This window comes from Hordeum vulgare, chromosome 6H (assembly GCF_904849725.1).
Source record: "Hordeum vulgare subsp. vulgare chromosome 6H, MorexV3_pseudomolecules_assembly, whole genome shotgun sequence".
NCBI lineage: Eukaryota > Viridiplantae > Streptophyta > Magnoliopsida > Poales > Poaceae > Hordeum > Hordeum vulgare.
The window spans coordinates 26,171,475-26,195,232 of NC_058523.1; the positions used below are offsets into that span (position 1 = coordinate 26,171,475).

At 42.1% G+C, this 23,758-nt stretch overlaps 1 long non-coding RNA gene across 3 annotated transcripts; it reads right to left on the minus strand.

The window, feature by feature from the left end:
* Positions 1-1,006: 1,006 nt before the first annotated feature.
* Positions 1,007-4,258, minus strand: LOC123401203. Of its 3 annotated transcripts, XR_006611053.1 has the most exons (6): positions 4,058-4,258; positions 3,591-3,710; positions 3,284-3,426; positions 2,897-3,143; positions 2,663-2,819; positions 1,007-1,181 (listed from the first exon to the last, which is right to left on the minus strand). It is a non-coding gene; the product is annotated as an uncharacterized LOC123401203 (long non-coding RNA). The 3 variants fall into 3 exon arrangements; XR_006611051.1 differs by lacking the exon at positions 3,591-3,710 and having other exon boundaries at positions 1,013-1,181; XR_006611052.1 differs by lacking the exons at positions 1,007-1,181; positions 3,591-3,710 and having other exon boundaries at positions 2,360-2,819.
* Between the last annotated feature and the right edge of the window lie 19,500 nt (positions 4,259-23,758).

A 23,758-nucleotide genomic window follows, 5' to 3' on the forward strand; every position in this document is an offset into this window, starting at 1 on the left:
TATCTTATGTTATTCCAAGGTAGAACCAAGGAGATTATTAAATTATTTCCTCCTTTCTTAACAAAACACGCAGAAAACTGTTTTTCCATGCAAAAAAAGGTATGTTGATTATCTAGGCTTCTCCTGAAGGATATCTATCTACTATTCTGTCACTCCTTTGAAGTTATTTCTTTTACTCAGTGATTCTGCTGTATATCAAATTATTTTTTAATACCAGTAGTTCTTACTTAATATATGTTCCTTTTTGCTAGACTGGATTGGTGGAAGGCCAATCGTGCTAAGAGCAGACCCAATGTTGGTCATAGAACAAACTTCAATTCAAGACCAAGTTATAACTTTGGTTTGCTTTCCAGAGTTTAATTCTAGTGGCATATACCCCAAAATGGATCCAATGTTTGTGTCACCAAAACTACAGTAAAACTACAATTACCAAATGAACCGCTGGTTTTGGCAAAACAGAGAAAAACTGCAGTTTTGAGAAACCAAAGTATTGATTGGCACGCCTTGAAAAATTGAGGTTTTGAATTACCACAGTTTTAAAAAAACCGTGTTGCCAAACTAGGCCTTAGCCTATTTTGATATTGCAATCCGACATCCTACACCCGACCTCTTTTGTCAACATATCTTGCAATGCATGTTTCTGTTCTTTCCAGAAAGTGGATTACCCTCTGGAGCTTGATATCTATGAATTCTACTCGGGTGAGCTGAAACTAAAAATTCAAATTTTAATTTACCAGCTCCTGTTCTAGACATAGGGAGTTATCTTCTCCTGTGAAGAGTGCAAGCATTTTTTTCTTGTCGGAAGATGAATGGTTTACAATTCCACAAGTAACTAACGACGGTTCAGAATTACGACAGTCCACATCCCAGAAATAAGCAAAGTACCAAACTGACAACACCAGCAGATGCTAGATAACACAAGTACTACACCTCCGTCCGGAATTACTCGACGCTCAAATACATCCGTTTGAGCGTCGAGTAATTCCGGACGGAGGGAGTAGATAGATAACTATTAAACAAAGAAGCAACTACCATGAGAGGTAAATATTATGAAGAGAAATGACCTTGAAAATATGAGAGATAGAGAGAGAGAGCAACCTGCAACACCCATGTTGGGTTGTACGTGATGGTCAAAGGAGTTGTGCGACAAAGTAGGCGACCACATCCAGCGCCACCGGTAGCTAGTCAGAAGAAACAATAATTAGGCTAAGAGGTTCATCACAATTACTCATTTTCGTATCAGTAAATTAGATAAACACCATATGGCAAAAAGACAAGTTAATGATCATTAAAGTCCGGTAAATACACTATCGGAACAGGTCATTGATTTGCATGAATTTTGGGACTGAGAAGAACCAGGAAGCGCAACTTTGCTACAGGATGGTAAACACATGAGAAATTAGGCAAACTACTAGTCTTCTTCTTCTTGTGGTTTTCTAGTATTTGCGGGTGAGTTCTTGTTCCCTGCCTACTTGCCTGCTGTACCGTAGTTACTGCTCGCTTACCACAACAACTTCTGCTGCATGCAGTTAAGTCCATTAAACGTAGTACAACTTTTCCCTGTTCTTCAACTTTTGAAACCGTCACGGCGGAATCGGCGCACGGCTCTCCAACTCCAATCCCCGGTACGCCATCCGGAGTAGATTCTGTGCGTATCGTCTTCTTGCCGGACGCCGGTTCTTCTTGCTCTTCTCTTCTAAACGAGTGTTCTTGCCGTTCGGGCCAGCAGCTTCCCGTTGATTTGGTACTATGCGTACATCTTCTCTCTGCTTCTCAATTCTCATGCTTCTCATGTTTTCCTTTTTTCAAAAGGAGGATTACCTCCGGTCTCATGCATACGGCCCCACAAACTCCTTTCTCATGTGAGAACTGAGAACAAGTTCGATTCTTTTATCGCCTAAATAAAATATTTCAATTCTTTTAGGTCTTAGTAGTAGTAGGTTATTGTACCAGATTGTACGGTTGTGGTACCGTGTTTAGGCCAGTAGCATATCGAGATCATCTCTGGCGTTTGGTGGGTGCGGCCAGATTTGGGTCTAAGTTTTGACTTTTGGATGCTTATGGTGCACGCTTCTTCGGTTTGTTTGCGGTTTGTATTGTACTACTACTACTGGTTCATGCAAACTAGTGGTTGGGGCCCGCCATTGCGGGCCTCCTGAGAGATAGCTGGGCGCCAGGTGGGAATGCATCCCCTCTAATTAGTTTTATGTGATATGTGTCGTATAGGTGCACGCAAGCAATGATATGGTTTAGTTCAGAGCCAAAATATAGACTATGAAAGTAATGGCAAATGCAAATATAACAATAAGATAGAGCAGTACAAGTGCAATGCACATTATCACGCTTTGTGGGAAAGAGATACAACTTCTGCTAGAAATGTAGCAGCATAAAAATGATTCACGATATAAATTTATGAAGTTTATATCTGGAGATATACAAATGACAACATAACTGGAGTACTAAAAACCTATGAAGTTTCTAGTTGACTCATCAAATGGCTAATACAGACATTCTAGAGTCAGAATTATGCTGAACAGTATGCCATAATAAAATCATCCGCACGTAAGACAAGACTATCTTGGTTTATTTTATGTACCAGCTCAGATCTCACAATTTATGCTGAGCACTCCCTACTCTAGATTATAGCAGAATGTGCACATACCTGCTGGATATATCAGCTATCCACGATTTCCCAGTGCCTTGCTTAAGAACCATTTTTAAAAGAATTCGTGGAAAACCTCAAGATTGGTCCAGCCCAGTTTGGTTACACATGCATTCCACTTCCCACAAATCTGGCTTATTAAATTGTCGAGCCACCACTAACGTTTTGTACAGGATATTAGAGATCAATTATATGAGTGGATGTTATCTAGAGTAGGAAATTGAGGATAGATACCCTTCTCTGTTGAGTGTACGCAAGGGCGGCCAATGACAAAACTGAACGGTGTTGAGAAATTGAACAGCTTGGCCAATAGTCTGACACAATTCTTGGGCTCGGCAGCTTAATCAGTGGTGACAACCATCCAGTTCGCTTCAAACAGCTCTCGCATGTCAAGAGGAGCAGAGCAATCCTAGTGGATATCAGTTTTCATGAACTCGTGCTTCTAAAGTCATGAGATGCTGAGTAGATTAGTCCAATTCATCTGCAAACACAACAGAGAGCAAAGGAAGTATAAAGTAAGAAAAAGGATCCAAAGTAGAGCAATGCATACTGCAGGCAACTGTACTCAGTTAGTATCATACATAGTATTAATGCACCTAGATAATAAAGAAGAGACTGAACCTCTTTTATGAATTGTTTGTACTGATGAAGGCAGAGTTGAATCGCTCAATTCAAATCCTTTGTAACCTAAAGAGCACTGTTGGTGAATCAGAATCTAACATTGACATTGTTGCGAAATATCATCTAAATCTTGCTTTTTTGACCTGCAAAAAAATGACTTCCTAAATCTTGCTAATTTAATAGGGAATTAACATTAAGTATGATGCAGACATGTACAAAACTGAAATCAATTCATATAGTGAATTAATCGTTCATTATTGAACTGGTATACTCAAGAAAAAAGCACCGTATGTAGAGAATGTTGTACCTCACTGATGAAAAGTTAATATGCCACTTAACTGAAGATAAGTCAGTTTGTCCTTCAGTTAAAATGCTATAGATTTCTTCAGTTATATTCTCCTGGTCTTACCATCCATTTGTTAGTTGACTGCAATTTTTTATCAGATAAAGCCAATTGTTATAATGTTAGTAGCTTTATGATCCATCGTAGTTCATAAAAAATGGTGTTTAGACTATCTAAAGTTATAACGAACACATGAAATCGTTGTGTTGCCTCGTCACCATTCCCACCCAGATCCTTTTGATTCCTAGTACTGCACAAAGGCACCATCTATCTCCTGTGGTTGTTAAACCCATCACCCCAGATCTATTCCCTATTCTAGAGTTCATACTACCAAATACTCGTAAATCGCAGCACACATCAAGGCCTGAAATCATCCAAACAAAGCAACTAACCAAGAGATGGGACATCACATTTGAGAGATAAAATATCACCTGAGAGGATCCTCCCTCCCTCGATTTGGGGCGCTGCTGCTACTTGTCTCCTTTTTGGATGGGGGCAAGCTGTGGTCGAGCGGACGGCGGCGCGGCGAGGAGAAGTCAGGACAAGGTAGAGCCGCACGGAAGAAAGGGAAGGATGGCTTGTGCGTCGTCCGGGAACACGAGGAGGGAGATCGGCGCCCTTGCACCTGTCTGACCGGCAAGCCTCATCAGCAACCTCCTCTTCCATGCCCAGCCTCGCCGTTCATGACCTGACGGAGCAGGCTGGTCAACGAGCTATGGGGGTGGAGCGAGAGGGGGTGCGGGTCGCTGGCGATGGGGTTGGGGAAGAGCTCGACAGCGTCTTTCGCATCGGCCGTGGCCGCCGGAGCTCATCGGAGGCACGCTGATGGTGGAGACGAGGTCTCGCCCCAAACCCTAGCCGTGGGGGATGGGTTGGGCGCGGGTGTTGGAGGCAGGGAGGGACGGATCTGGCCGGAAGGATTAACAAGCATGGCGAGGTGAACTCGGCAGGGTCCTCCATGCCGGCTATGACCGCTGGAGCTCAGTGTTAAGGTCGGCGGCGGCGCCTAAGCCTAGGTCGCAGGAGGGCAGAGAGGAGATGCGGATGCGGGGGAGAGGGGCTTCGATGCGGCAGGGTGGGGTTCCTTTTCTTTATTTTCCAATTACTTTGCCGTCATTTGGACTAAGGGCAGACGGCAAAACCATGGCACCGTTAACTGCCGTTCGTGTGCACACATGGCAAAATATCTTTGCTGTCATCAATTTTATTTATACACGGCAAAATATTTTTTTGCCGTCATTAGTATACTTTACAGACGGCAAAATTATATTTTTGCCATCATCATTAACTTTTTACAGACGGCAAAATATATTTGCCGTCATCTGATTTTCTTACGGACGGCAAAATATTTCTTTGCTGTTAGTTATTCTTTGTCGTCACGTCAGTGTCGGCAAAATGATCTTTGTCGTCTGCCCCGATGATTAGCTGACGGCAAATAATTTTTTTGTAGGCAAAATAGTTGATTCCTGTAGTGGTACTAGCGCTGGAAATATGCATAGCAGTAGTGCTGGGTCGAGCGCTACTGCTATCGCGCTATAGCTAAACCCTAGTAGTAGCGCAGGTATGGGCAGCGCTACTTGTAAGTAGTATTAGCAGTAGTGCTTCCCTGTCCAGCGCTACTTCTAACTATAGTAGTAGCGCTTGCTCATAGTAAGCGATGCTGCTAAGTAGCGCTACTGGTAAGTATTTACCAGCGCTACTGCTGACTTCTACTGCTTTCACAGCTTTGCACCCTCTACGTATTTGTGATGTATTTATATAGATTCTATACAATAGTTTCATCACATCATATTAAACATACACCATTCTCACATATCATAGACATACAGTAGTCTCGTCATACCATCATCATCATCATCATTCAACACAAAATATCATCACAAAATCTCGAAAATAGCGATACATAAGTGTGATCATGTCATGTCTTGAATAAGTGCAACTACATGGTCATGACACACCCACAAGTTTCATCATCTCTATCTACAACATGATGTAGAAGAGAAGAGCGATCCGCATGAGGAAGAGCCTGACTATGTAGTACCGGCGGTCCCGCCCCTGCTCATGCTGGAGTGTCCACCTCAAGTAACTACTTTTTGCTTCGGCTCTGGTGTCGAACCCTCTATGGGTAGCACCCGGGTACCTGTGCACCTGGGCCTGAGCGGCTGGCCAGTGGTCGTAGACTCTTGGAACCCTCCCAACGTACACGACGTAGTAGTCCTTCGCCATCTCTGATCTAGGTACCTGCATCGTGAGTTTTTGATTTGAACGATAATATGCAACATAATGTACTTAAGAAAACAAAGAGGCATGATTAGCAAGATAAAAGCAACCAATAGTAAACATAAATGACGAAGTTCCTCATACCTAAACTAATTATCTAGAATGATCTACTCTAGTTCAGGACCACGGTTTAGTTAGCATTCTTTGGATCGACAAAACCTTTGGGTTGCATTATATACAATTCTTCCTTAAGAAAACCGTTAAGGAACACCGTTTTGAAATCCATCTGCTAGATTTCATAATCAAAAAATGCAGCTATTGCTAACATGATTCAGACGGACTTAAGCATCGCTACCGGTGAGAATGTCTCATCGTAGTCAACTCCTTGAACTTGTGAAAAACCTTTTGCCACAAGTCGAGCTTTATAAACGGTCACATTATCGTCCACGTCTGTCTTCTTCTTAAAGATCAATTTGTTCTGAATAGCCTTGCGGCCTTCATGTAATATTTCCAAAGTCCACACTTTGTTTTCATACATAGATCCTATCTCGGACTTCATGGCCTCCAGCCATTTGTTGGAATCCAGGCCCACCATTGCTTCTTCATAATTCGTAGGTTCATTGTTGTGTAACAACATGATTGATAAGACAGGATTACCGTACCACACAGGAGCAGTACGTGATCTTGTCGACCTGCGAGGTCCGACAGGAACTTGATCCGAAGTTTCATGATCATCATCATCAATTTCCTCCTCAACCGGCGTCGCTTCGATAGAGGTTTCCCCCTACCCTGCGCCACCATCTAGAGGGAGTAGAGGTTCGGCAACCTCATCAAGTTCTATCTCCCTCCCACTCAATTCTTTCAAGAGAAACTCCTTCTCAAGAAAAGCTCTGTTCTTAGCAACAAACACTTTGCCCTTGGATTTGAGATAGAAGGTGTACCCAATGGTCTCCTTTGGGTAACCTATGAACACGCACTTTTCCGCTTTGGGTTCCAGCTTTTCAGGCTGAAGCTTTTTGACATAAGCATCACATCCCAAAACTTTAAGAAACGAAAATTTTGGCCTTTTGCCATACCACAGCTCGTATGGTGTCGTCTCAACGGATTTTGACGATGCCCTATTTAAAGTGAATACAGTTATCTATAATGCATAAACCCAAAACGATAACGGCAAATCAGTAAGAGACATCATAGATCGCACCATTTCTAACAAAGTACGATTACGACGTTCGGACACGCCATTATGCTGTGGTGTTCCAAGCGATGTCAAGTGTGAAACAATTCCACATTGTCTTAAGTGTGCACCAAACTCGAAACTCAGGTACTCACCCCCATGATCAGAACGTAGGAACTTGATCTTCTTGTTACGATGATTTTCAACTTCACTCTGAAATTGCTTGAACTTCTCAAATGTTTCAGACTTGTGCTTCATCAAGTAGATATATCCATACCTACTCAAAACGTCAGTGAAGGTGACAAAATAACGATATCCGCCGCGTGCCTCCACACTCATCGGACCGCACACATCGGTATGTATGATTTCCAACAAGTCACTTGCACGCTCCATTGTTCCGGAGAACGGAGTCTTAGTCATCTTGCCCATGAGGCATGGTTCGCACGTGTCAAGTGATTCAAAATCAAGTGAATCCAAAAGCCCATCGGAATGGAGTTTCTTCATGCGCTTTACTCCAATATGACCTAAGCGGCAGTGCCACAAAAACGTGATGCTATCATTGTTAACTCTACATCTTTTGGTCTCAATGTTATGTATATGTGTATCATCACAATCAAGATTCAATATCAACAATCCTCTCACATTGGGTGCATGAACATAAAAGATATTACTCATAGAAATAGAACAACCATTATTCTCTAACTTAAACGAGTAACCGTCTCGCAATAAACAAGATCCAGATATAATGTCCATGCTTAACGCATGCACTAAATAACAATTATTTAAGTTCATAACTAATCCTGATGGTAACTGAAGTGAGACTGTGCCGACGGCGATTGCATCAACCTTGGAACCATTTCCCACGTGCATCGTCACTTCATCCTTCGCCAGCCTTCGTTTATTCCGCAGTTCCTGCTTCGAGTTGCAAATATGAGCAACAGAACCGGTATCAAATACCCACGCACTACTACGAGAGTTGGTCAAGTACACATCAATAACATGTATATCAAATATACCTGATTTTTCTTTGGCCGCCTGCTTATTAGCCAAATACTTGGGGAAGTTGCGCTTCCAGTGACCCATCCCCTTGCAATAATAACACTCCGTTTCCGGCTTAGGCCCAGCCTTGGGTTTCTTCGTCGGATTGGCAACAGACTTGCCACTCTTCTTGGAGTTACCCTTCTTGCCTTTGCCGTTTCTCTTGAAACCAGTGGTCTTATTGACCGTCAACACTTGATGCTCTTTCCGGAGTTCTGACTCTGTGACTTTCAGCATCGCGAATAACTCGTTGGGTGACTTGTTCATCCCTTGCATGTTATAGTTCAACACAAAGCTCTTATAGCTAGGTGGCAGTGATTGAAGAATTCTGTCAGTGATAGCCTCTTGCGGGAGTTCAATCCCCAGCTCAGCTAGACGGTTTGAGTACCCAGACATTTTGAGCACATGTTCACTGACAAATGAATTCTCCTTCATCTTGCAAGCATATAATTTATCGGAGGTCTCGTACCTCTCGATCCGAGCGTTCTTCTGAAAGATAAACTTCAACTTCTGGAACATATCATATGCTCCATGACGCTCAAAGCGACGTTGAAGTCCCAGTTCCAAGCCATACAAGACTGCACATTGAACTACTAAGTAGTCCTCCTTACGTGATTGCCAAGCGTTGAAAACATCTTGGTCAGACGCACCGGGTGGTTCATCTCCTAGCGCAGCATCAAGCACATAATTCTTTTTTCCAGCTTGTAGGATGAGACCAAGATTACGTGCCTAGTCTACAAAGTTGCTTCCATCATCTTTCAACTTAGCTTTCTCTAGGAACGTATTGAAATTGAGGGTTGCTACTGCGTGAGCCATTGATCTACAACATGAAATATTGCAAAGTGGACTTAGATTATGTTCAAGATAATTAGAGTTTAACTAATCAAATTATTTCATAAACTCCCACTCAAAAAGTATATCCATCTAGTCATTTGAGTGGTGCATGATCCAAATTCACTAACTCAAGTCCGATCATCACGTGATGTCTGCACATGCTAGGCCTTTTGGTCGACCTTTTGGTCTCTTGTGATCCGAGGCCATGTCTGCACATGCTAGGCTCATCAAGTTTAACCCGAGTGTTCCACGTGTCCAACTGTTTCGCACCCGTTGTATGTGAACGTTGAGTCTATCACACCTGATCATCACGTGGTGTCTTGAAACGACGTACTGTCGCAACGGTGCACAGTCGGGGAGAACACAATTTCATCTTGAAATTTTCGTGAGGGATCACCTTATAATGCTACCGTCGTTCTAAGCAAAATAAGGTGCATAAAAGGATTAACATCACATGCAATTCATAAGTGACATGATATGGCCATGATCTTGTGCTTCTTGATCTCCATCACCAAAGCACCGGCATGATCTTCTTATCACCGGTGCCACACCATGATCTCCATCATCATGATCTCCATCATCGTGTCGCCATCGAGGTTGTCGTGCTATTTATGCTATTACTACTAAATCTACAACCTAGCGATATAGTAAACGCATCTGCAAACACAAACGTTAGTTTAAAGACAACCCTATGGCTCCCGCCGATTGTCGTAGCGTCGACGTGCAAATCGATATTAACTATTACAACATGATCATCTCATACATCCAACATATCACATCATGTCTTTGGCCATATCACATCACAAGCATACCCTGTAAAAACAAGTTAGACGTTCTCTAATTTGTTGTTGCATGTTTTACGTGGTTGCTATGGGTATCTAGTATGATCGCATCTTATTTACACAAAAACCACAACGGAGATGTGCAAATTGCTATTTAACTTCTCTTCAAGGACCGCCTCGGTCAAAACCAATTCAACTAAAGGTGAAGAAACCGACACCCGCCAGTCATCTTTATGCAACAAGTTGCATGTCAGTCGATGAAACCAGTCTCTCGTAAGCGTACGAGTAATGTCAGTCCGGGCCGCTTCAATCCAACAATACCGCTGAATCGAGAAAAGACTAAAGAGGGCAGCAAATCAAAAATCAATGCCCACAGAACCTTTTGTGTTCTACTCGAGATAACATATACGCATGAACCTAGCTCTAATACCACTGTTGGGGAACGTTGCATGGGAAACAAAAAATGTCCTACGCACACGAAGACCTATCATGGTGATGTTCATCTACGAGAGGAAATTAGATCCACATACATTTGTAGATCGCTAAGCGGGAAGCGTTTAAGAAACACGGTTAATGTAGTGGTACAGCTTCGTGATTCAAATCACCGTCGTCCCATGATCCGGCTCACAATTCGTTCCGATCTAGCGCCGGACGGACGGCACCTCCGTGTTCAGCACACGTACAGCTCGATGACGATCTCGGCATTCTTGATCCAGCAAGAGAGACGGAGAAGTAGATGAGTTCTCTGGCAGCGTGACGACGCTCCGGTGGTGGTGATGATCTACTCCTGCAGGGCTCTGCCCGAGCTCCGCAGAAATCCGATCTAGAGGAAGAACTATGTGGTATAGGTTTGAGTTGCACGTGGCAAAGTTGTGTTTCAAAAGACCTAAAACCACCAGTATATATAGGAGGAGGGGTGGGGCTAGCCTTAGGGCTCAAGGGAGCCCCAAGGGCGTCGGACGATTGGGAGGAGGTGGACTCCCACCCCAATTCGGTTTAGGGGAAGGGGTCCACTCCTTCCTTCCCACCTCCCTCTTTCCTTGTTTTTTCTTTTCCTTTGGTTTTTTCCACTTGTGGAGCCATGGCCCTCTTGGGCTGGCTTCACCAGTCCACTAAGGGATGTTGTGCTACCCTAGGGTCACTGGACTCACTCCCGGGTGGGCGGGCCCCTCCCGTTGAATACCTGGAACCCATTTGTCACTTCCGGTACAGTGCCGGTAATGCCCAAAAACTTTCCCGTAACCAAATAAAACCATCCTATATATCAATCTTTGCATCCAGACCATTCCGGAATCCCTCGTGACGTCTATGATCTCATTCGGGACTCCGAACAACCTTCGGTCACCAACACATATAACTCAACTATACTAAAACATCATCGAACCTTAAGTGTGTAGACCCTGCAAATTCGAGAACTATGTAGACATGACCCGAGACACTCCTCGGTCAATATCCAATAGCGGGACCTGGATGTCCATATTGGATCCTACATATTCTACAAAGATCTTATCGGTTGAACCTTTGTGCCAAGGAGTCATATAATCCCGTATAACATTCCCTTTGTCCTTCGGTATGTTACTTGCCCGAGATTTGATCGTCGGTATCCCTATACCAATTTCAATCTCATTACCGGCAAGTCTCTTTACTTGTTCCGTAATACAAGATCCGGCCATGACTTAGACTTGAGTCACATTGCTTGCATGGCTTGTATGTGATGTTGTATTACCGAGTGGGCCCCGAGATACCTGTCTGTCACACGGAGTGACAAATCCTAGTCTTGATCCATGCTAACTCAACGGACACCTTCGGAGATACCTATGGAGCACCTTTATAGTGACCCAGTAACGTTGTGACGTTTGATACAAACAAGGTATTCCTTCGGTGTCAGTGAGTTTCATGATCTCATGGTCATAGGAATGAATACTTGACACGCAGAAAACAATAGCAACAAAATGACACGATCACATGCTACGTTCATAGTTTGGCTCTAGTCCATCACATGATTCTCCTAAGGATGCGATCCAGTTATCATGTGACAATGCTTGCGTATGGTCATAAAATCTTAACCATCCTTGATCAACTGGCTACCCAACTATAGGCTTGCTAGGGACATTGTTTTGTCTATATATCCACACATGTATCTATGCTTTCATTCAATACAATTATGGCATGGATAATAAACGATTATCTTGAAACAGGCAATATAATAATAACTATTTTATCATTGCCTCTAGGGCATATTTCCAACAAAAACAACATACAAACTCTCTAGCTAAAGCATTCAAATGCAATAACAAATGCGATCAAGATCGCAACTAAGGTAACAATTGATCCAATAGCATAATGTTACCAAGCTTCACTATCAATGGCATATTTTCTAATCTTTCTAATCTTCAAGCGCATTTTCTCCATCTTGATCTTGTGGTCATCGATGACATAGCCAACATAGAACTCTAGTTTCATCTTCTCTTCTTCAATTCTTTTCAATTTTTCTTTCAAATACTCGTTTTCTTTTTCAAATAAATTTAACCTCTTGACAATAGGGTCGGTTGGAATTTCCGGTTCACATACCTCCTAGATAAAAATATCGATGTCAACTTGATGGGCATAATTTGTCATAAACATGAAATGCAACAAATAGTTATAGAAGAGAATATACCACATGTGAATCATAAACCAGACGGGAGCCGATGGGGACGGATATCAAAACCATGCCACTGTGTATAAGAAACAATTTATGGGTAAGAAAATTATACAAGTAACTATATATCTAAATCACACAAACATGATTTTTTTTATAAAAAAGATAATACGAACAAGAGGCTCACCAAGGTGATGCCGGCGACGGGAGGGCGTGGGCGATCGACGGTGGTTAGGACGAGGACGGGAAAGCACTAAGTAAACCACACCTACATATGCAAAGTAAGAGTTAATTTGAGCTCATATTGTATATAAATCAAATAAACTACCACATATAATTACTCCCAAAGTAAAACCCACAAATCATTATACTTATAGAGCATTGCAAGAGCTAATCTAGCAATGAGAGATAAAATGACAAAGTTGCTAACCTTTGTGATCACTTGGATGGATGGGGTGCCTTCAAATCTTGACAAATTTTGGGCAAAATGAAGGATGAGCTCGAGCTTTGGGGAAGAACAGAGAGCAGAGGAAAGGGGGAGAACAGAGAGCTCGAACGCGGGATGGGCAAAGGGTTTATATAAGAAAACCCACTACAAGAAATTTGTTCATTGTTGACCCTCTATTTCAGTCACTAAATTCTCATTATTTATGTTTTAGGACCTTCTTATGACCAAATTAGAAAGGTCAACAGTCGGCCGTCAAGAACGAACAAAGAAGACCTTTTTGAAATTTCTGCCGTAGATCTCTATTGACCAAAATTTTGGTTTGGTCATTACCCAATAGCCCGACCCATGTAGGATCTGATGTGGCTAAGGTGATGTGGCATTGCTAGTGACCAAATGGAATCATCATAAATTTCATAGCCCAGTCCACCATTATAGCCTACATGGGCCTGGCCTAATACCTTTTTTTATTAGAATGGTCTGGATCATTTGGGATGATGCACATCTCAGGTTACACCCCTTAGAGAACACGTACAACACAAACAATATGAAGATAAAATGTATATTTATTTCAATAAAACATCACATGAAATACAATACATCATCCAACAACTCCTCTACACCCAACAAGTGCACAATCGCACATCAAAATAATTCTAGAGTGCACAACAAAATAGTTCGACAAGTGCAAGTGCACAACAGAAAGACCCAACAAGGGCATAAGCACACAACAACATAGTTCTACAAGATTAGACGAGAAGCACACATTTTAGTGATGAGACATAACAGCAATGAGAAACGATGTTTCTTCTGCCCTTCGCTTCTTTTGAGTGCTTCAAAGCATCCTGGTAATTGGAACAATCAAACATAAGAAATCATACAAAATATGAGCAAACAAAATACAAATGGAGGTTTTACATTCAGCAACTAGACTTAAAAATTCACATCAATGAATAGAAACACAATACTTAAGAGTAAGACATGTTCCCATGGAAATTTCAGAAATTGCACAATTATTCTTGTCTTAGGTCAATACTTTTTCCAAAAAAAGCTCACATTAGTAACTTCCAAGATCAAGAGATGTGAATCGTGTATGTTCAACACAGTAAAATAAACAGCACCACAATGAGGGGCACAACCCAACACATCTCATAAGCCACCAAACCAAACTGATCGTTGCAAGCTATAACTTGACCTCAACACAAAGAACACATGCACACAAAGTATGCATGGCAGAAACACAACCTCATATGTAAATCTTAACATAGTTCATCAGTTTGAATCTAACGAGTAACAATCAGAACCGGTTCTTGTAGTGATCTCAACCTTTATTGTTGAAAAGGGAAATGCTACCAACCTAGTTACGGAAATGAACTATTGAAATCATGTTCTCGGAAGAGACTCATCAATTTGCATTAAATATTAACATGGTTGCAAAACATCAGTAACAAAGAGGGTAGCATGTTTCTTTAGTCTTTACTTGACTGAATTGCAACATGAAGAATACAAACAAATTATACAAACAAGCAACTCCATGAAGATCGCTCACTTGAATCTTGTTTATACTTTTCTTGCATAACAACATGTGGTGGAAGAGCATTACCTTGATGGGATTTCAGTAGGCGCATACAACTTGGACAGTGTAGGCTAAATCTGAAGAAAAAATATAACATTTCCACAAAGGTGAGATTAAGCTACACATTGCCAAACAACCCTTCGAAGAAGGTCATATATTCCACACAAGACTAATCAGAACAAGAAATATTCGATTCTACTAATTTATTAATGAATCATATAGCATCATTTGGAGAAAACAATGATTTTCAAGTTTAACTAATAAGACATACATATAGGCTAAGCAATAGTAAGTCACAGCCAAAAGTATTTTGACTTCCATTTAATTTCACCCACAAAACGATCAAGTGCTCACTATTCACATGAGGTAAGGTAATTTTGTAACTCCGCACTATTGCTGACCTGTCTAGACTAGTCCTCCAGCATACAAGGATTTGTCAATTTGATTAGGTAAAGATTATATGAATATAAAACTACATTGCTACGAGGGAAAGCCTCCTGCGTTTGCTTGCAAATTATTTGCGACTGACACTTATTAACATTATTGCCATTGGTTACTACTTGGAAGTCGGTAAGCCACTAGCTAGCTCATATGGTGCACAGAAGTTGGTTATAGTTGTTCCTGCTGCTACACTAGCTAGCTCATATGGTGCACTGAGGTTCCCATGGAACACTCGACTAAACAAGCTTGTTCTCAGTGATGGAAGTCTACTTCCTTTGTTTGTAATAGTCCATGATTTTGTCCCTACCAAGCATGCTTAGGCATAATTAAGCAACGCAATACTTTGTCCATCTCTGTAAAGATACACTCACATGCGTCAGTGCACTACTCATGCATGCCTAGAATTTGTTTGTTTGTACACTATCTGAAAATGGGTGATACAATTAAGAAAGTGGCATGAACATCTATCTTCTGTGGGTGCACACAACATAACAACATATTTGAGTTACTACTGTCTATTGAACCCACCATTGATAAATTCCCTCACTGACGCTGGCACCTTCAGAGCAGCAGATTTTAGTTCCTGTACATAGCAGCAGATTTGGCACATTCAGAAATTAATTTGAGCAGCCACAAACACCTTCATCGATCGATAGTGCTCTGAACGAAAAGAAAGGGACTAACTGATTCTTAACTCTAAGGCGACGACGATAGTGAGTGGCCCAGATGGGGCTATGAATGGCATGGTCACCTTGGCCGCCTACACGGGATTCCTGGGGGGCCTTGCGCATGAATGCATGCTACTGCAACAAAAGAACTTCCAACGGCGCCAGAAATAAGCACGTCGACGGGAGAATACTTGGCTTGATCTTTCTGCTGCGGCTACGCCTTAAGGGACTTCCTAGGCAAGTGTGCAAAGGCCCCGTGGCCTTGGAGCCTTGCGTTGGTGTTCCCTCGAAGCGGAAAGGGTGATGTAGCGTAGCGGTGGTAAGTATTTCCCTCAGTTTGAGAACCAAGGTATCAATCCAGTGGAGGAGTGACTCAAGATCCTGCACAAACACAAAAACTTGCTCCCAACGCTATGAAGGGGTTGTCAATCCCTTATGGATTGTTTGCCAAGTGAGAACTGAAAGCAACAAAGTAACAAAGCAAAGTAAAAGCGGAGATGTAAACGATGGATGTGAATAGACCCGGGGGCCGTAGTGTTTACTAGTGGATTCTCTCATGAAAGCAAGTAGACGGTGGGTGAACAAATTACTGTCGAGCAATTGATAGAACCGCGCAAACTCATGGCGATATCGATGCAATGATTATTTCTATAGGCATCACGTCCAAAACAAGTAGACCGATACTGTCTGCATCAACTACTATTACTCCACACGTCGACCGCTATCCAGCATGCATCTAGTGTATTAAGTCCATAAGAACAGAGTAACGCCTTAAGCAAGATGACATGATGTAGAGGGATAATCTCAAACCAATGATAAAAACCCCATCATTTTACCCTTGATGGCAACTACTTGATGTGTGCCTTGCGGCCCCTACTGTCACTGGGAAAGGTCACGACATGGCAGAACCCAAAACCAAGCACTTCTCCCACTGCAAGAATCATAGATCTAGTTGGCCAAACAAAACCCAAGACTCGGAGAGACTTACAAGGATATCAAATCATGCATATAAGAAATCAGCACATACTCAAATATATATCATAGATAATCTGATCACAAATCCACAATTCATCGGATCTCAACAAACACACCGCCAAAGAAGATTACATCAGATAGATCTCCATGAAGATCATGGAGAACTTTGTATTGAAGATCCAAGAGAGAGAAGAAGCCATCTAGCTACTAACTACGGACCCGTAAGTCCGAAGTGAACTACTCACGAGTCATTGGAGGGGCGATGATGATGATGAAGAAGCCCTCCAACTCCAAAGTCCCCTCCGGCAGGGTGCCGGGAAGGGTCTCCAGATGAGATCTCGCGGAAACGGAAGCTTGCAGCGGCGGAAAAGTATTTTCGAGGCTCCCCTGATTTTTTGCGGAATATTTGGGAATTTATAGGCCAAATATCTAGGTCAGGGGGCGGCCAGGGAGGCCACAAGCCTGCCCACCGTCGCCTCCCCCTGGTGGCGGAGTGGGGGCTTGTGGGCTCAATCGAGCCCACCTGGCTTGGCCCAAAGGCCTGCTGATCTTCTTCCGTTCGGGAAAAAATCATTCGGGGTTTTTCTTCCGTTTGGACTCCATTCCAAAATCAGATCTGAAAAGAGTCAAAAACACGGAAAAAACAGGAATTGGCACTTGGCACTGAATTAATAAGTTAGTCCCAAAAAAACATATAAAAGGTACATACAACAACCAAAGAAGACAAGATAGCAGCGTGAAACCATCAAAAATTATAGATACGTTTGAGACGTATCAAGCATCCCCAAACTTAACTCTTGCTCGTCCTCGAGTAGGGAAGTGATAAGAATGATTTTTTGATGCTTTCATGCTACCTAGCATAGGTTTGCTTTGTAATTCCTCTTATGTGACGTGAATGTTCAGATCCATTAGATTCAAAACAATAGTTTGTTATTGATGTGGAAACAATAATAATTCAAGCAAACTAGCAAAGTAATCATGAACTTTCAAAATAACAAGGCCAAAAGAAAGTTATCCCTACAAAAGCATATAGTCTGACTATGCTCTACCATCATTGCACAATGAATTTAAATCATGCACAACCCCGGTATTGGCCAAGTAATTGTTTCACACCTTTACTTTCTCAAACCTTTTCAACTCTCACGCAATACATGAGCGTGAGCCATGGTTATAGCACTATAAATGGTGTGGAATGTAGTGGAGGTTGCAAGACAAAAAGGAGAAGATAGTCACATTAACTAGGCATATCAATGAGCTGTGGAGATGCTCATCAATAGATATCAATGTGAATGAGTAGGGATTGCCGTACAATTGATGCACTAGAGCTATGAGTATGTGAAAGCTCTTAAAGAAAACTAGTGGGTGTGCATCCAACTTGCTTGCTCACGAAGACCTAAGGCAATTTTGAGGAAGCCTATCATAGGAATATACATGCCAAGTTATATAATGAAAATTTCCCACTAGCTATATGGTGGTGACAAAACGAGAGACTCTCAATCATGAAGATCATGGTGCTTAATATGCACAAGTGTAGAAAAAGTGGTAGCGTTGTCCCTTCTCTCTTTTTCTCTCATTATTTTTTATTTTGGTGGGCTCTTTGGCCTCTTTTTTCTGGTGGGCTTCTTTGGCCTCTTTTATTTCCTAACATGGGACAATGCTCCATTAATGATGATCATCACACTTTCAACTCAAAACTTAGAGTAATGATGACTCTATATGGAATGCCTTCGATAGTGTACCATGGCAATGATCTATCATGGCATAGACATCAATGGAAACATCATGCTAGCTATCTTACAATCATGCAATGGCAATGTAGATGTGGTGGCACATGTCATGGTGGTAGTTTCATGGCAATATATCTCGGAATGACTTTGAAAAAGCCATATTAGGTAGGTATGGTGGGTGTTTTGAGGGAGGCTAATGGTGGGTTTTGTGTACCGGCGAAAGTTGCAGGGCACTAAGAAGATAGTGATGGTGGAAGGTGAAAGTGCATCTAAACCATGGAATCAACATTAGTCATGAAGACCTCATATACTTGTTGCAAAAGTTTTATTAGTAATCGAAACAAAGCATTCAACGCATACTCCTAGGGGAAGGGTTGGTAGGTATAAACCATCGTGCGATCCCGACCGCCACGCAAAGGATGACAATCAATAGACTAATCATGCTCAGATTTCATCACATAGCGGTTCACCATACGTGCATGCTACGGGAATCACTAAATTCAACACAAGTATTTCTAGATCCACAACACCTTACTAGCATGACTTTAATATTACCATAACCACAATTGAATACTAAATGAGATGAATCAAACTTCTCTAACTATTCAATGCACATGAAGGTGGAAGTTTTCATATCCCTTTGGATAACTACCCCTTTTGAGACTACTTTCAAAGCATAGATCAACTACCAAGCCACGCACCGCTGTGCTCTAAAAGATATAAGTGAAGCACATAGAGCAAAACTATCTAGCTCAAAAGATATAAGTGAAGCACATGTGAGCTGAATTGTCTACCAAAAGATATAAGTGAAGCTCAACAAAATCACGGTGTGTGCATGTCTCTCTCTAGGTGTGAAGCAAGGATGATTGTGACACAACAAAAATAAAAGACTCCTACGATACAAGACGCTCCAAGCAAAAACACATAACATGTGGTGAATAAAAATATAGCCCCAAGTAACGTTACCGATGGAGTGAAGACAAGAGAGGGGATGCCTTCCCGGCGCATCCCCAAGCTTAGGCTTTTATGGCATCCTTGAATCTCTTCGGGTTCCTTGGGCATCCCCAAGCTTGATCTCTTGCCACTCTTTATCTTTTTGTCCATAAGAACTTCACCCAAAACTTGAAAACTTCACAACACGAAACTTAAACAGAAACTCGTGATAACATTAGTACAAGAAAGCAAACCACCACTTCCTTAGTTACTGTAGCAAACTTAAATTCTACTTGTGCTGATGTTGGTTTACTGTACTTTCAATCTTCCATGGCTAATACCCCCCGATACTATCCATAGTTTCATCAAAATAAGCAACCAACACAACAAAAACAGAATCTGTTAACAGCAGACCAGTCTGTAGCAATCTGTATATTTTGTATACCTCTAGTACTTCAGAAACTCTGGAAAGTTACGACAGTCTGAAGAATTTGCGTAGCAATCAGCAGCAGAAACAATCAACTCAAAATCTCTTAGAGAAAAAAAATGAAAATTCTTTTCGTGAGCAGAAAGTTTCTGTCTTTTCCAGCATGACCAAACGATCATCCCCAAAACTAATCATAACGGTTTTGCTTGGCACAAACGCAAAAAGAAACACAAAAACACAATCGTAACAAAATTATGAACGTGTGGAAAACACAAAACAGAAAGAAAAATGATAGATTCGTTGGGTTGCCTCCCAACAAGCGCTTTTGTTTAACGCCCTTAGCTAGGCATTCAATGATGCTCTCACAAAAGACAAGAATTAAAGCACAACGAGAGCATCCTAAAGCATGTGGAAACCACATCTAAGTCTAACATACTTCCTATGCATAGGCATTTTATAGGAAAACAGATTGTCAAGACAACCAATAGTTGCCATATGCAAGGAAGAAGAAGGAGACAATAGCAATCTCAACATAACGAGAGGTATTTTGGTAACATGAAAGTTTCTACTACAATATTTTCCTCTCTCATAGCAATTACATGTGGGATCATATTCAAATTCAACAATATAGCTATCCCATAGGATATTCTTTTCATGATCCACATGCATGCAAAGTTGACGCTCTTCAAAAATAGTGGGATTATCATCAACCAAAGTCATGACGTCTCCAAACCCACTTCCAATATTATTGCAAATATTATATTCATCATGGGGTTTGAACAAATTTTCAAGATCATAAGAAAAATAATCGCCCCACTCATGATCATTGCAACAAGTAGTGGACATAGCAAAACTAGCATCCCCAAGCTTAGGGTTTTGCATATTCTTAGCATGATCGTCACTAATAGAATTTATAGTGAAACCATTGCAATCATGCTTTTCATCCAAGGAGCCCTCGTGAATCACTTCATAAGTTTCTTCATCACGATTTTCAGATTCACGCAACTCAAGCAAAACTCCATAAAGATAGTCAAGTGCACTCAACTCACTAGCAATTCGTTCCACATAAGTGGGTCTCTTAAAGAGATTAGCTAGTGGATGAGGATCCATGTCACTAGATTTTCAGCAAGCGAAGATGCAAGCATAATGAAGGCACATGGCACACAAGCGAACAGAAAGCAAGAGAGAAAACCGGCAAAAGGAAACGGGAAAGGCAAAAGAAAATGGCAAAGGAGAAAGGCAAATGAAAACGGCAAATGTGAAGTGGGGGAGAGGAAAACGAGAGGCAACTGGCAACAAAAGTAAATGCAAGAGATGAGTTTGTGAGACCTACTTGGATAGATCTTGATTTCTCCTCCCCGGCAACGGCGCCAGAAATACTTCTGCTACTGCAACAAAAGACCTTCCAATGGCGAAAGAAATAGGCACGTCGACAGGAGATTACTTGGCTTGATCTTTCTGCTGCGGCTACGCCTTAAGGGACTTCCTAGGCAAGTGTGCAAAGGATTTCCCCCGTGGCCTTGGTGCCTTGCGTTGGTGTTCCATCGAAGCGAAAAGGGTGATGTAGCGTAGTGGTGGTAAGTATTTCCCTCAGTTTGAGAACCAAGGTATCAATCCAGTGGAGGAGTATCTCAAGATCCTGCACAAACACAAAAACTTGCTCCCAACGCTATGAAGGGGTTGTCAATCCCTTATAGATTGTTTGCCAAGTGAGAACTGAACGCAACAAAGTAACAAAGAAAAGTAAAAGCGGAGATGTAAACGATGGATGTGAATAGACCCGGGGGCCGTAGTGTTTACTAGTGGCTTCTCTCATGAAAGCAAGTAGACGGTGGGTGAACAAATTACTGTCAAGCTATTGATAGAACTACGCAAAGTCGTGACGATATCTATGCAAAGATTATTCCTATAGGCATCACGACCAAAACAAGTAGACCGATACTGTCTGCATCAACTACTATTACTCCACACGTCGACCGCTATCCAGCATGCATCTAGTGTATTAAGTCCATAAGAATAGAGTAACGCCTTAAGCAAGATGACATGATGTAGAGGGATAATCTCAAACCAATGATAAAAACCCCATCTTTTTACCCATGATGGAAACTACTTGATGTGTGCCTTGCTGCCCCTATTGTCACTGGGAAAGGTCACCACTTGGCAGAACCCAAAGCCAAGCACTTATTCCATTGCAAGAATCATAGATCTAGTTGGCCAAACAAAACCCAAGACTTGGAGAGACTTACGAGGATATCAAATCATGCATATAAGAAATCAGCAAAGACTCAAATATATATCATAGATAATCTGATCACAAATCCATAATTCATCAGATCTCGACAAACACACCGCGAAAGAAGATTACATCGGATAGATCTCCATGAAGATCATGGAGAACCTTGTATTGAAGATCCAAGAGAGAGAAGAAGCAATCTAGCTACTAATTACGGACCCGTAGGTCTAAAGTGAACTACTCACGAGTCATTGGAGGGGTGATGATGATGATGAAGAAGCCCTCCAACTCCGAAGTCCCCTCCGGCAGGGTGCCATGAAGGGTCTCCAGATGAAATCTCGCGAAAACGGAAGCTTGCAGCGGCGGAAAAGTATTTTCGAGGCTCCCCTGGTTTTTTGCGGAATATTTGGGAATTTATAGGGCAAAGATCTAGGTCAGGGGGCGGCCAGGGAGGCCACAAGCCTGCCCACCGCCGCCTCCCTGGAGCTCACCTGGCTTGGCCCAAAGGCCTCCTGATCTTCTTCCGTTCGGGCAAAAATCATTTCGGGGTTTTTCTTCCATTTGGACTCCGTTCCAAAATCAGATCTGAAAAGATTCAAAAACACGGAAAAAAAGGAACTGTCACTTGGCACTGAATTAATAAGTTAGTCCCAAAAAAAGATATAAAAGGTACATAAAAGAACCAAATAGGACAAGATAACAGCGTGAAACCATCAAAAATTATAGATACGTTTGAGACGTATCTTTGCACACATCCCATTGGCCGCTACAAGCACCGCCGCCTGCGGCATGGGTCGATCGTCCCACGCCTTTTCGCTGCCGACGCCGGGACCATTTGAGTTGACCTAGTCAAGCGACGCAGCTCACCCAGCCCCCGCTGATCCAGGGACAAGCACATCGTGCGCTGTTCCAGCAGAGGCGGCAGCGACCACGTCAGCGAGGCGGTGATCCATCAAGCCTCACCCTCAGTTGTGACGCGCACGGCTGGTGCAATAGTGGTTCTTGCTACCCGTCGTCGGGGTCTCGAGATGGTTGGTGGTTCCCACCGTCGTCCTGGTGGCCTTTCACCGCAGTTGCGGGATGGTTAGGCCGGATCTGTGTGTGTATTGGATGGATCTGGACAGGTCAAGGCTCGACTAGGAGGAGAGGACGGGTGGTGGGGAGAATCCCAGACCTGGGGTAAGGGGAGGGGGTGGCGGCGCTGGAGTGGGTTCGGGAGGAGTTAGGGTTTCATACATTTTATATCACATGGGCTGCTCCGTTTTGGGCTGAGAAGGCACGGGTAATCGATTTGCGGAAACAGGGAAATTTAACGAGCATTAGTGGACATATGGTGCGAGCCTAAGGAATGAGTTGGCATGAGTTCGAAAATTGATAGGCATTTAGTGTTAACACACCATTGTGGTCTCTGGATTCGATAAAAACTGCTAATACCATTAACGTATAAGAAACAAGTATTCTAATTTTTTTACAAAAAAGGTAATCTATTTTTCTATTACGTAGCAAACTAACAAGAATTATAGTAATATTAATTCTTATCTAGTTTGAGAAATTCTAGTTAAGCAACAATTGCACAAGATAGAAAATTAAACCTGCATACTATAATATTTTTTATAACATGCAAAAATCATTACAAAGATGCCATGATGCCATGCCTAAATCATATACTCCATCCGTTCCAAAATACAAATCGTGGTTTATTTCAAATTATTTTGAGATGATGAGAGAGTAGTAGAAATATGACATCTAAACAATACATTAACAAGAGCGGCGGCGAGCTCCATAGGTACAGGGTTTCATGACAACACTAGTATAAATAATCCACTATATGGGCCTAATGGTCTCCTTACATTGCATAAGGTTTTGATTTCTTTTCAAATGAAACAACGTTAAAAATTCATATTCATCAAGGGACCAATATCGTTAGGTATGTTAGTCCCGCGCGTCAAATTTGAGACTTGTCGGGTAGCGAGGCCCCTCGTTGGTCGTGCACGTGTAGGTTGCTTTTACATGCAGGG